At 45.7% G+C, this 14,306-nt stretch overlaps 1 long non-coding RNA gene across 4 annotated transcripts in view; it reads right to left on the bottom strand.

Moving 5' to 3' along the window:
- LOC144822671 (uncharacterized) overlaps nucleotides 1-13,695 on the bottom strand; it is a 119,860-nt gene extending 106,165 nt beyond the window's left edge. For all 4 annotated transcript variants that reach the window (XR_013608663.1, XR_013608665.1, XR_013608666.1 and 1 more), the window contains exon 1: nucleotides 13,495-13,695. This is a non-coding gene — a long non-coding RNA (uncharacterized LOC144822671). The remainder of the gene's footprint in view (nucleotides 1-13,494) is intronic.
- Nucleotides 13,696-14,306: the final 611 nt, after the last annotated feature.

The following is a 14,306-nucleotide window of genomic DNA, read 5'->3' as shown; positions in this document are numbered from 1 at the left end:
CCCGAGTAGTGAAACCAAGAAAAAGTGAAGGACATATAGAATCCCATAGTTTGCCGTTAGGAATACAAAATAAGGATGTAGGGAAATATGTCCTCTGCTCACAGTAGACCTAAAGTATTAACTGTAAAGTTGATACCAGTCACAAGACTGCTTAACTCTATGATGATGCGAAGATGAAGAGAACAGATGTGGGATTAAGGTTCATAAAAACGACTGAGAAGACAGAAAAATCAGGAAAGACACTGATGCCTATAGTGAGGGCCAATAGAATGGCCTCTTCCAATCAAGAGCAATATGCCATCCAACATAAACTATCTAGCGCCCTGTCTGACAAAGGTAGGAAATCTGAAATTCAAGAACTATTAATTTCAGCCTCCTTAAAAAGATCTTCCTAATGCTGAAGTTCCTACCTTAGCAGGATGAAAGTACAAGAACTGCACAGATACAAAAATTGCACATATTGATGCAATTGAAGCACCCAGAGACTGAGCAGACCTTCCATCAGAAACATCACCATTACCATAATGCCGAAAGACAGACCTTAACCACTAGGCACTAATGGCATTCCGTTTGAAAAACTTTGTAAGTAAATAGACCTTTAAGCAGTCTGTGAACCCTGTTCGCCTTGAATTCTTAGCTCCTCAATTGAAAGCCATAAACTTAAACATTGGGGCGTGGCTAAACCGTGAAGCGCGATGGCCGCAGCTTGGCGGAGCTCTGCTACCCAGTTTCATCCCCACGTATATCCTGCACATATATCCTGGCTAAAGTGTGCAGTCCACATATCGGAGGGCTCCCGGACCACAACCCTGCGGTAGAAGTGCCCCCTATATCAATTCAGGGCTGTGTACTTGCTGCGATGCGAGTGAGGCCGGCCCAAGAAGCTGAAGCCGGGCCCTCAAGTGGGGTGGCCGCGGTGCACGCGCGCCCCTATTCTTCTAAAGATACATCCGAGGCTCCTCGTCCGGAGGGCGCCTGGAGTGCTTCCTTGAAGCTGCGGATCCGGAGTGTGACTACGAGACCCGTGGATGCGGACTGATTGGAGGCCTGAGTGGTGCGCAGAGACTCGGGGACTTGCCTGGAATCGGAGGGAAGGCACCGCCCTGAGCTTCCCTACAGATTGACCTGCGTCCGCTGCCACCTTTTGATAGCCCGGGAGCCGCCCGGGGTGATTATCTCCCCCCCTCACCTCGTCTCACCGGGGTGGGGGTCGAGGAGGACTGTGACAAGCCCTGTGAGGGGTGGCGCAGTGGCGGCTATCGGACGAGGCCATTTGGAGAGCCGTGACCCTGTGAGGAGCGGAGGTGCGGCTTGGGGGCATCTGCCTGCGCTGTGGCCTTGAAACCCTCGCCCTGATCGTTGGCCGGGAAGTTACGCCCACCGAAGTTCGCAGTGGAGTGCAGAGATCGGGGTATGTGGACACGGGGGCACCACGCAGAACTGACAACGTCGATGGCGCTCACCGCGCTATAATACCAGCTGCAAGAAAGCGGAGGGTGGGGTCTGCCATTGGGTTTTCTACCGCTGCATCTTAGTAGTGCATATACAGTGCTGGGACTGCTGTGGCTCCCGCGGGACCGGCTCTGGTCTACTGTTCCACCGGCACCGGGAGTGAGGGAGGTGTACTGCCCAATTTTACCCGGAGAGTACCTCCAACCACCTTGTCACGCAGCTGGCATCGTTACTCCCCCTCGTTGCACCGCATAACTAACTATAGTACCTCTGGCTCCATCATGCCGGAGTACTAACCAGCTCATCCAGATCACGGCCTCGGGGTGAATCGTATGCCATGACTGCTGGGACCGCCTCCCCTCCTTCTGACTGTGAGACCGTATCCAGGTAGGTAGCCGGCGGGACTAGGTGAAGGGGCAAGTCTGCATTCAGTGCTGGGCATCGCCCGGTAGTCCTGTCGCTGAGGAGTTCTATAATCGAAGGGCGTGGGACACCAACCAACGCGCAATGTTGTCTAGTTGAGGCAGCAAACCTGGGCAGCAGACCAGATTGGATAGGTACACACTACCCAAATCATCTATACCTGAACCTTCCCCCACGAGCAAGGGCGGAGGAGCGGCAGGAGAGGTGGACCCAGATCCCATGCTTAAGGACGTCCTAGAAGCAATCGCCGGAATCAAGTCTTCGCTGGAGCACAAGATGGATGGCATCACGGTAGAGGTCAACCTAATCCGGGTGGACTTAAACAAAAATAACTAACGGATCAAACAAGTGGAACTCACCACCGCAAGTCTGGAAGAAGATGCCTCCCAGCTGCAGACGGATGTCAAAGAATTACAACAGTTCCGGAAATTTGCTGAAACCAAGCTGGACGACTACGAAGGGCGCTTTCGATGCAACAACGTGTGAATCTTTGATATCGCGGAAAAGTCGGAGAGGCAGGCCGCGGGTCTCTTCTTAGAGGATCTTATCCTAAAACACCTGCAGCCCAGAGGGCTCAGGAAGTTCTTCGTCATTGAGAGGGCTCATAGAGTCCCCGGAGGGCGGCCGAAACCTGGGCTCCCCCCCCCCTCGGCTGATCCTAGCCAGGGTTCTCAATTTCCCTGATCGAGATGTGATACTCCAGCATGTCCGGACGGGACCACCCCTGAAATACGAAAATGCAGAGATAACTTTCTTTCCAGACTTCACCCAGTTGGTGCAGAGGCAAAGACGCTCCTTTTTTAGTGATTAAGAAGGCACTGAGGGACAAAGGATACAAATACGCCATGCTGTTCCCAGCCAGGCTTCGGGTGGAAGTGGACGGAAAGGCCTTGTTTTTCGAGAACCCAGAGGCGGCGGACTGGCTGGAGAATCTTTGATCGTCACTTCATGGGACACTGGGGTATTGTGGTTTGGAGTGGGGAGGAGGGGGCGGGCTTGTGATGGGGTTACAATTGATGTGGGAATATATGACACTTTGACTTTAACAGGGAATCGGGACACCGGCGGGGTGGGTTGATGATCATTTCTGTGGATGTTAGGAGCCTTCTTTTGGAGTAACTTTGGCAAAAAAGAATCATAAGTGAGGGATTGCACAACTTTATTGCTAATGCTTGGGGATGGGGGGCACCACATACCCGACTTTTCTACTTTTAGTAATTTTTGTAGGGCGACAGGCACTCTGCAGGTTGAATCATAGGCGGTTTGAAGCCCGGAGTGTAGGGGCGCATGGAGGAGGGAGGTTGGGAGGGTAAGGTTTGTATGTAGAGTTTGTTTTTTCAACGCCACCAGCATGTGATACGGAGCAGGAATGTCGTTATGCACCAGTACAGATGGGTACACAAAGGGATATAGGGGTTACAGTCCTCAGCTGGAATGTAAATGGACTTGGGGACAAGATTAAACGTGGCATGGTCCTCCACTACATCGCGTCAGGCCCCAGACATTGTCCTCCTACAGGAAACACATCTTATTGGGAACACATGCCAGGCATGAACAATGGAGGATATAGATTGGTGGCACACGAAGGCTTTACCACCGGGTCACGGGGAAAGGGCATAATAATCAAAAAATCGTTCCCCTTCACTGTGCAATCCTCATGGTCCGACAAACGGGGCAGATATATAGGTGTCTTGGGTTTGTGGGAGGGTAACACAGCTACATTTGTCTCAGGGTACATTCCCCCGGCCTCCAGAGTGACACATTCAAGGACCTAGGTGCCATACTCTTGTCAATCCCATTAGGCCTCCTAATGATTGGAGGGGACTCCAACGCAGTGGTGTCCAGAGTGCTTGATCATTCTCCATCATGGGACATTAGACCCACGCAGAGGTGGTTGCCAGAATTCCTTGAGTCTATGGGACTGGTGGACGGATGGATGGCATGTAATCCAGATAGGACCCTATATACCTTCCTGTCAGGAGCCCATCGTAGTCTATCTCGTATTGATTATATCCTAGTCCCAGCGGCACAGGCATTCAATATCTGGGAGATCCACCCCCTGGCTAGAGGCATCTCGGACCACTCCCCGGTATGGATGAAGATGGTCCTTGACCAAATGAGTGCAGGGAGAGTAGCTCCCATTAACTCATGGTACCTACAAGACCCGGAAACTCAAAAGAAATTAGCACAAGCCACAGAAAATTACTTTCAAGACAACAAGGGGACTGTAGACTCAGCACAGACATTATGGGAAGCCTACAAGTCAGAAGCCCTTTCCCTGATTGCGGGCAAGAAAAAAGACAAACAGAAGGACTTAGAGCGAGCAGAAGATGAACTACTCAGAGTAGAAGAAGACTTAGAGCAGGCTGTGACACCTGAAAAATTACATCTCCTTAATTTAAAACAAGAGGTCTGCAAAAGCATAGCGACGGACAGAGCCAGGGCGCAGAGTAGACACGCAGATCAGAATTTACGAACTGGGAGACAAGTCAGGGAAGCTAATCGCATGGCTGGATTGGAAGGAATGGGCTGCCCGACTAGTGCCCGAGTTACAAGTCGAGGGCACCGACCCTATAACCGACCAACAGAAAATAGCCGACCACTTTGCAGATTACTACCAGACGATTTACCGCACGACTGGGAAGTACACAGAAGTAGACAATAAAGCACTGCTCCGTGACATCAGGCTCCCCACCCTCTCGGACGACAATAGTGAGTATCTTGAGTCCGCCGCTACGGATGACGAGGTGGCTTAGGCAATATGAGGGGTGCAATCCGGGAAGGCATCGGGTCCCAATGGCATACCAATCGAATTGTACAAATTGAGACAGGACAAGATAGCCCCATACCTCCGTTCGATGTTCATAGATAGCAGAGATACGGGGATGCTTCCCCTTGATCAAAGGATTGCAAAATTGTGGTCATCCATAAGGAGGGTATACCCAAAACCAGCTGTGCATCCTATAGACCAATATTGCTGCTCAACGCAGAGCCCAAGATCCTGGCAAAACTATTGGCAACACGCTTAAGAAAAGTGATCAACACCCTAGTGCACCCCGACCAGTCAGGTTTGATGCCTCATCGAATACTGCCTTAAATTTACGCAGATTACATGGAATTCTGGGCAGAGCAACAACCATTCTAGATTCCGCCGTGTTGGTGTCCCTAGACGCCGCCATGGCATTTGATATGGTAGAATGGCCATATCTATTCGCTGTGCTCGACAAATTGGGATTCGGTACCTCCTTCAAGAGCTGGGTCTGACTGTTATACTCCAGTCCTATGGCTCAGGTTGTTGTCAACAATCGCAAGTCTTCAGTTTTCCAACTAAGCCGAGGCACAAGCCACAGGTGTTCTCTATCTCCGCTTCTTTTTGTCTTAGCCCTGGAGCCCCTGGCAGCCTCCGCAGAGACCCAGTGATTTGTGGTATGTGCTGGTCCCTGAGTTGGTAAGACAAGATATCATTATATGCAGATGATATTCTGCTATATCTGACCTCCCCGAGGGCCTCTCTGATCGGCCTCCTGGATATTCTCGCAGTGTTTGTGAGGTATTCCGGTTTTACCATCAACTAGTCTAAGTCCTTGGTTTATGTCCTACAGGTAGAGTCACCCATGCTTCCGAGGGACTGCCCGATACAAATTGCGCCAGACGGTTTCCGCTACCTCGGCAGATTTATCACGCTGAGCTCTGTTTCGCCCACAACCTACTACCACCAATACAGAGACTGAAAAGCGACGTCAAACGCTGGAAGTCTCTGCCCCTTTCATTACTGGGTAAAGCTGTCCTGTTTAAAATGATGGCACTGCCCCGCTTCCTATATGTCTTCCAGAATTCAATGGATCTGGTTCCCAAATCCGATTTAAAATAAATTGAGAGTCCTTAAAGAGACCTCTTATGGGATGGTAAGCCTCGATTTGTCCTAACTAAGTTGACTCTCAATTGGTACGATGGGGGCATTAGTCTCCCAGATATTAAAAAGTACTATTGGGCGACCCGTTTGGCGGCCATCAACCAGGGGGTATATGGTCGTCCGGATGATCCCGGGTATGCCCTGGACAGATGGCTCCTCCCAGGGGGGCGATACAGAAAAGCACTCTATGCTAGCCCCCGTAGATACCCCCTTACTGAACTGACGTATGAATGTATGGCACGTGGCTAACAAACAGCTGGGATGGGACCGTAGACTCACCCTGGCAACTCTGCTGTGTAACTCCAAGAGGCTGGGAAGTCTGTGGTGATCCAGGGGCTTTGGTAAGTGAGACCTTATCGGTATCTCCCAGATCAGAGATCTCTGGGTCAATGGGGAAATTCTCCCTTTTGCCTCCCTCCAACGGCAGTATCGTCTGGCCGCTACTGAGTATCATCGGTATCTCCAAATTCAGCATGCCTTGCACACTAACATCACCAGCAAGTCCCCACTTCCAGAAGCTTTCCCCTTGGAGGATAGGCTACTCGACGGACACCTTCCCGAAAAAACCATCTCCCTGATTTACAAAAAACTAATAAACAATATGGAGGATCCGCTACAATCGCTTAGGGAGAAATGGGTAAGAGACAGCCTAGAACTGGATGAGGAGGACTGGCGAGAGGCAGTCTCCTCTTTGAGAGGGGTGGTGGCGGTCCAGGCTAGACTACGCTTATTCCAGCTCAAAATTCTACATAGGATTTACACCACCTGGTCTGCATGGGCAGAGCAGATAGCAGGGAGGGCAGACATGGGTGTGGGGATGTTGGCACTTTCATACATATCTTGTGGGATTGTGTACACATACAGTCTTATTGACAAGCCATACATCGTACTTTACGGGAAGTACTTACCATCGACCTGCAGCCCGAAGCGCGCATATGACTCCCAAACGTCTGGTAACCCACGGACCTCACCTCTTACACAAAGCAGTGGGCAACTCTGGCACTAATGATTACGAAAAGGAACATTGCGCAGCACTAGGGGGCCCATCAAATGCCCAAACTAGGAAAATGGAAGACTGAGATTGGTGCATGTTTTGGGAGAAATCAGTTTATGTTGCAAAAGGGTGCCCCAGGAAGTGGAATGGGGTGTGGGGGCATTGGAACCAATATAGAGGGAATATCTGTACTCCACCGACACCCTTGCATGACACTGAGACTCGTGATACCCCCTGATTATTATATATTGTACAGTACAACCTGATTCTCTGTGACCTAATGTCAGAAATCCGAAATATGCCTTGTCTCTTGCTCTTGAATTAATATGGTGAATTTCTGTCTAAGATGTTAATAAAAAGATTTAAAAAGAAAAAAAAGAAACTTAAACATCACTGCAACCTTTAGTTTAAACTGTTCAAAAAAGTATACCTACTTTTCTTTTTTTGAAGATCCTTGAAAAAAACTTTTCAATTAACAGTTAGAGGTAAGTACCAACCTGAAAAAGAACCGAAACACCTAAAACTTAACACTAAAAGTCTGATACTCCAAAGTGGTATATTTGTATTCTTTTTGCACCTGCAGAAACAGCAAAGCTATTGACTTTCACAAACTGAGGAGAACTTTGAAACACCTTGAGGTATATTAAGTAACATTTGGTACCAGGTTTATTTGGGATTTACTTTAAAAAACAAAACTTTATTTGCCATGGAAAATAGCCCTAAAATAAAGCAAAGTTGCATTAGTACAGCTTTCCCTTCCTTTGCATCATGGGGTGTTATATTCTCTAGTTAGGCTAATGTAGCGAAGCAGCACTGTCCTAATTTTCAGCAATAACCTTTTGCACATATTTGCATGTGCAACAATGTTGGATTAGTTTACCTGAAACTAAACTTGTTTATACATCTAGCTTCGTACAACATGTACAAGGTCTCGTTTCGCACTATGTACAAATGTCATCTTTATCCACGGAGTGACAGGGCTACCTAAATATCCATAACATCCCGAATCTATACGCACATCGCAAGTCTGCTTTCTATTATAAACAAGCATTTACAATGCAATGGTCTCGGCATTATTAAAGGTAGAGCTATTGGCATTGCTCATGACTTTTTTTTTTAATCATAAATAAATGGCATTGTCATTTACATTGCCAATAGCTTAATTGTTAAATAAATGGCACTGTCATTTACAATGCCAATAGCTTAATCGCTCGCAAATGCATGACCTATTGCATTTACACCCACACAGAGCCACCCACACACACATACAGAGCCACCCACACAGTCATTCACATAGAGCCACCTACACAGAGCCACCCTCATACAGACAGAGCCACCTACACAGAGCCACCCTCACACAGACAGAGCCACCCACACATAGAGCCACCAACAAAAAAAGCATTTGCAATGCAATTGGTCTCGCCTTTGGGACCTTATATGTATTTAGCTATGCAGCACATTACCCTGGGTGCTGAAACATCTACTGTTCTTTAACATGGAGGGAAAGTAAGCTCCAAAGTGTGTGACACATATGGGAACACATGGATAAAAATATTGCCATTCAGCGGGAAATGGTATAGTCCAAAGCTCTGTTTTTAATATAAAATCAGGGCCTTCATATCACTGAAAATACAAGATTTGAAAATAATATTGTCTACGGGTGCTCGTGGAAGACAATTTCTATGGACGGAAATCTAGAGAATGCTAAAGTGATTCGGGTATTTTACTGACCTCTGCTGGTCGTTTTCTAACAAGGTGTAGTCAGTCAGTCAGTCAGTCAGTCAGTCAATCAGTTTTATTCGATTTTTGACAATCATAAAAAGAAACAGGATACAGTTCATGATATACACAAGACAAAAAGTAACTACATAGTATATCTACACAATGTATCATACATCAAATCATCAGTTTACATAAAAGTTTTAAAATAGTATGTACACGTTCTGTATCACAGTACAATGTAGAAAGAATTTCATAAAAAAAGGTTTAAAAGATCAAAACGTCTATTAAAAATACATTAAGAGATTTCGTTTATAATTAATCCTTTGTTTCCTTTACTACGCATTTTGTTAATACGGACACCTGCTACTAAAAAGTTTGCAACATGGAAAGTGATTCGTGCATTATGCAAAAGTTGCAGAAATAAGAGCGCTGGCCTAACCTGTAGGAAGCCAGCCTCTCGGAGGATTGGAACAAGATATTTCCTCCTGATTTGAGCATAATGGTCACAGAACATAATAAAATGTAAGGTGTCCTGAGATGAAAACTGATCACAATCACATGGCTTAGTGTTATCAGGTGTATCCCATCTATAGCAGGTGCCCAACAAAAAGTGTATCAGGTTTAAAACGAAATATAATTAAAAGAAAGCGATGAAATGATTTATTAACATATACCAGGTAGGGTTCTGGGCCTGGGACAGTCTTAAGCACAACATTTCTTCTAACCATTGTTTTCTTTAGCTCTATTTCCTCCCGCTCTGCTGTAAAAAGGTTTATCAATGATGTCTTTATCATCTTGACATCCTCCTTTTGAATGCCATCTGGGCAGTTAAAGAGATCAATACGTCCCACCTGGGTTAACATTGTTTTTACATACATCAGCCATGGAATCTTTAAGGCTCCATCCATGCTCAGGCAGTCTTTGAGGATTTTGTGATTTAATGAAATTTCCTCATTAAGCCAAGTTTTGAGCCAAGAAATAATAGGGGCAGATTTTATGATGTCTGTAAAATACCCAGTACCCAGCTCTGAGTGAATTGTAAAAGTAGGGGTAGACTGGGGGACGGAAAGTAAAGATCTAAAGAACCTATTTTCCGCCCTGTGGATGGGGGCTGGGTTTGTGTATCCCCATATTGAGGCCCCATAGATGGCAATTGCCAAACACTTAGCATTATAAACCTTAAGAATTGCGTTCATTGGGCGTGACCCCATTTTTTTAGCAAAATTCAATATAGCTCCAGCAGATCTAGTAACTGCGTTTGATTTGGACTTATGTTGGGCCCCCCAATTGCCTTTATCATCGAATAACACACCCAGGTATGTAAAGGAAGGAACCCTTTGAACTTCCTTTCCTGTGCAGGTGAAAGTTATGGTTTTCTTTTTCCTGCCTTTAAGTCCCATAATCATAACATGTGATTTTTGGGTATTTATTTTTAGATCTAGCGAGGTCATAAAGTCCCCAAAGGAAGCCAATAGTTTATTAAGGGCCACACCTGTTCGTGCCAGGAGGACTGCATCGTCCGCATACAGGAGGACCGGGATGTTATTCTCTCCTGCACACGGGATGTCAGACCCCAGGGTGGTAAGAGCCGGCTCAAGCGCGTTTATATACAAAGTGAAGAGGAGAGGGGCAAGGATAAAACCTTGCCTTACTCCTCTCTGGGAGTTAAAAGGTTCAGTACATCTACCGTCTTTAGTTACTCTGACCGAAGCCTCCAATCCTAGGTGGAGATCGGCTAAAAAGCCCACCAATGATCTTTCTATGCCCATTTCCAGAAGGACTCCCCACAGTCTTGACCTGTTGACTAGGTCAAAGGCTGAGGAGAGATCCACGAATGCCATATACAGGGCCCCTTTTTTCACTATAGTATATTTACTAATGATCAGATGCAGATTAAGGCACTGATCCAGTGTGCTTCTTTTGGGCCTAAAGCCATATTGGGCATTTGATAGGATTCCCCTGCCCTCTAGCCAAGATGTTAACCTCCCCAAAATAACTCTGCCCAAGATCTTGACGGCAGAGTCAATAAGGGAGATAGGTCTATAGCAGGCAGGGTCGCTCTTTAAACCTTTTTTAAAGATCGGAATAATAATGGAACTTGTCCAAGATCTTGGGAGCGTACCACCCCTAGTAGAGTTAAACAAGTTTGTCAAGATCTTGGCCCAAAATTTGGGCGCTGCCTTGTATAAGTCCGCAGGGACGCCATCAGGACCCGGCGCCTTGTTCTTGGTTGTGTCGTTTATAGCTTTTTCAACTTCCTCAGGATTAAACGATTCAATTAACTCAGTACTAGATTGGGTAGGGACATCCTGAATTTGGTCAAATGTGGGCTGGCTGTAGATATTACCAAAGTGGGATAGCCACTGGTCGTCAGGTATAACACACTCCCCGACGTGATTCTCTACCCCTGAGAAATAGGGGTGATTAATCACTTCCCAAAATTTAGAACTGTCCCGGAGGACCTCTGGTGATTGAAGATCATTCCATGCCTGTTCTTTGATGTTCTTCTTCCTACTATAAACAGTCAGTTTGTACACCTTTCTGAGTTGTATTATTTTTGGTTTATTTCTTGGTGACTCTTTTAGAGCCTTTAAGAGTGCAGAATGGGCCCTAGAACAATTGGTATCAAACCACCTTTTGCCTTTATGTCCCCTGGTTTTAGTTTTCAAGGTTAAGTCATTATTTACTTGCTGACATACTCGATTAAAAGCCTGTACAATGGTAACATTTGGGGAGAGGGGGTCTAAGCAAATGCCTACCTCCACTTCTACCTTTGCTAGAACCTCTTTTAGGAAGGTAATCGGTGTCACATTGGACCATTTTAACCTTCTACCCTGGTCTTTAATTATCAGGTCAGTCGCTGAACGTGTACCCGATTCGTTAGAATCTTTAAAATCTAATAATCCATCCTGTGTGACCTCTAACACCACAGGATTATGATCACTAAAAATAGAGTCAACTACTCTATAACTAAGAATAAAAGTCAAAATAAAAGATGAGATGAAAATATAATCTATAGCTGAACCTGTATCATTCCCTTTATACGTTATTTGTCTAGGACCTAATGGGCAGCAACTGGATTCATAAAGATTAAAGGTGGCCAGGAAATTCTCCAGAGCCTCCCCATGTTTTGTATGCTCAAAATGTGTAAAGAGCGAGAGAGGTGGGTCACCCTTATCTTCCAAAGTACAGGTTAGACGACAAGGATGAGTATTGAAGTCACCCATTAAAATAATCTCAAATCCACTTTTAAGTAATTTATAGCTTTCCAAAAATTCCTCGAGTGTTGCCAAAAGATGATTAGTACTGACAAATTCAGGGGAGTTATAAAAATTAATCAATAAAATAGTGATTGAATTTGACATTGTCAATTCTACTACCAGAAAATGGGGGGAGCTAGTCTGTAGCTGTTTGGCTTTCCCTCTCAGATTAAGTGAAAGTAATATAGATAGACCACCCTTAGCTCTGCCCGATACACTTGGAATGGCAGAAAGGTTAAAATGAGCAAATCCATCTAACTGGAAGATTTTGGCTATATCCCAGGTTTCCTGGAGAGTTATGATATTAAAAGATGAATAAAACTCAGCCAATTCTCGTCTTCAGCCTTAGATCTTATGCCTGCAATATTCCAACTAAGGATCCTACAAGTCTTCCTATATGTCAGTGAAGGGATCAGATTAGTGTCTTTTGTCTTCTGTAGTCAATTTCTATTATCAGAGAGTGAAAGTGGTGAGAAACGGTTGAATAAAGGGACGCCCTCTTTCTGTATACTGTTCAGATGCGGAGTCAATGTCGTGATTAGTGGAACACGATGAGGTGCAGGGGCTAAGGCCCCATCCTTATGAGGCATGACAAAGTGACATGGACCTAGGGTAGGTGTAATTTTGGTCCCAGCTATCTTTTGTGTGGATGAAAGAGCCTTTTTGCTACCCCGCGGGGGGTAGAAATGCCCTAGAGGGAGTGGTCTTATTGCATTGTTTGTAATCATCGACCCATCCCAAAATAATCTTTCAGCCACTCCTATCACAGAGAAATTGATGACTATACAGTCTCCCTCAATGTTCTTATCCCCGTGTCCTACCCACCCTACCCTTCTGGCCATGATAATATGCCCGGTTATATCAAGTTCACCACTGGAATATTGTTTACACCATTCTCTAGATTTATCTAGCAGATCCCTGGTGGATTCTTTCTCATTTTGTGGCAAAGGTGGAACCCCAATTATTACTGCCACATAGGTGTAGTCATATTTGTGTAACGAGGGTTGAATCTCCTCTGATGAACCGACCTCTGTGAGAGTGTCCATGGCGAAGTCAAAGTCCAGGTTATTCCTATCAGAGCTGTCTCTCAAAGTCTAAGGACGAGTTCGAACAAAAGTCAAAATTTTAGCAGAAACAGGGTGAATTTTAAGTACAAGAGGCCACTAATCTGACAAGGCTCACAATAAATTTTCATGTATATTGGGTCAGTGAGTAAACATGTGAGACCCATCCACCCTGACAGAGTGAGAGATGAGAAGTCTTGCTGTGACACTATCAAGAGCAGTAATCGGTCACAGATCTGCCAATGCATACACTGCTGATCAGACATACTGGGTTCTATATAAAAGGTTTAAACAATGCCAGAAAAATTATAACGGAGTTACATACATAAAACTGATATAGTAAAGAATACTACTTTGTGAACAATATAAAACATGGAAAGTAACCAACTGGACAAACGAGAAAAGAATACGCTAATGTGAAGTATCGTTGTTACTTACTTTCAGCAATACACATATGGAACATGCACGCATGAGTCGGAGCTGCTTCTAAACACTGACAGCAAAACAATTGCTACTGGGAGAGATATGACAAATTTGTAAATCTCACCTGCATTTAAAAGTGTATACTGACCCTCAGCGGCACTTTTCTTTCCAACTAATCAGGTTACTGTTAAGTGAGAAACAGATACAGTTGGTTACTGATGGTGTAACAGTAAATCATTTTACCAAGTTCCTCGATTTGAAATAGTCCAAGCATTTCGATCCCAGAGCTCCTCTTCCACCGTATACAAGCACTTTCTGAGCCTCTGCCGCTGCCATCCTGTCTCCTGGTAATCTCCGAGAGGATTTTGCAACCGTGCACTCACTAAGAGATCTCTGCACAGTACTAAGTACAGCCCTCGGTGTGCAGAACAGATGGACCGGCTGTAATATACAGTTCCTGGGAAACAAATGTAAGTAACTCTATGATTGGTCCATTCACGCAGATGGCGATTGGTCGGTGCGCGTCCTCGTCTTATTGGTCAATATATGCTCCTTTTTCACGTCAGTGGCTACGGTCACGCAGTATGGTTGTTTTTGTCTCCTACTGGTGACCTTTTACGTATTTTCTTTACTCCAACTGAAAGCTTTAAAAGTAAACTGGGATGACTATTCATTCGAGTTGCGGTCTATAAACACAAATGATAGGGTGTGGCATCACGGCTGGAGCGGCTGACCTTGCAGCTGGGGAACCAGGTTAGTGTGTGATGGAGACTTAAACATCCTGGGATTCTTAGTAAATCACTTAATATCTCCGTGCCTAAAAATTAATGTATTTGTCTGTAATGCAACTGGTGCTCATGTAAAGCGCTCTGAGCCCTTCGGATCTAGTTGCGCTATGTAAACAAGGAACACAAGGACAACAAGTCGGGCCTGGAACAGCCTTGGAAGAGACACGGGAGGGCAGGAGCGTGACGCCGTGAGCGTGCACGTTGGCGTTCCCTGCGGCTCGTGCTTTCCCTGCGGCTCGTGCCAGTGGCGGCGCCTGCAGTCTTCGC

Source organism: Lissotriton helveticus, chromosome 3_1, assembly GCF_964261635.1.
Source record: "Lissotriton helveticus chromosome 3_1, aLisHel1.1, whole genome shotgun sequence".
Classification (NCBI taxonomy): Eukaryota; Metazoa; Chordata; class Amphibia; order Caudata; family Salamandridae; genus Lissotriton; species Lissotriton helveticus.
This window is presented reverse-complemented; position numbering and strand designations above follow the sequence as displayed.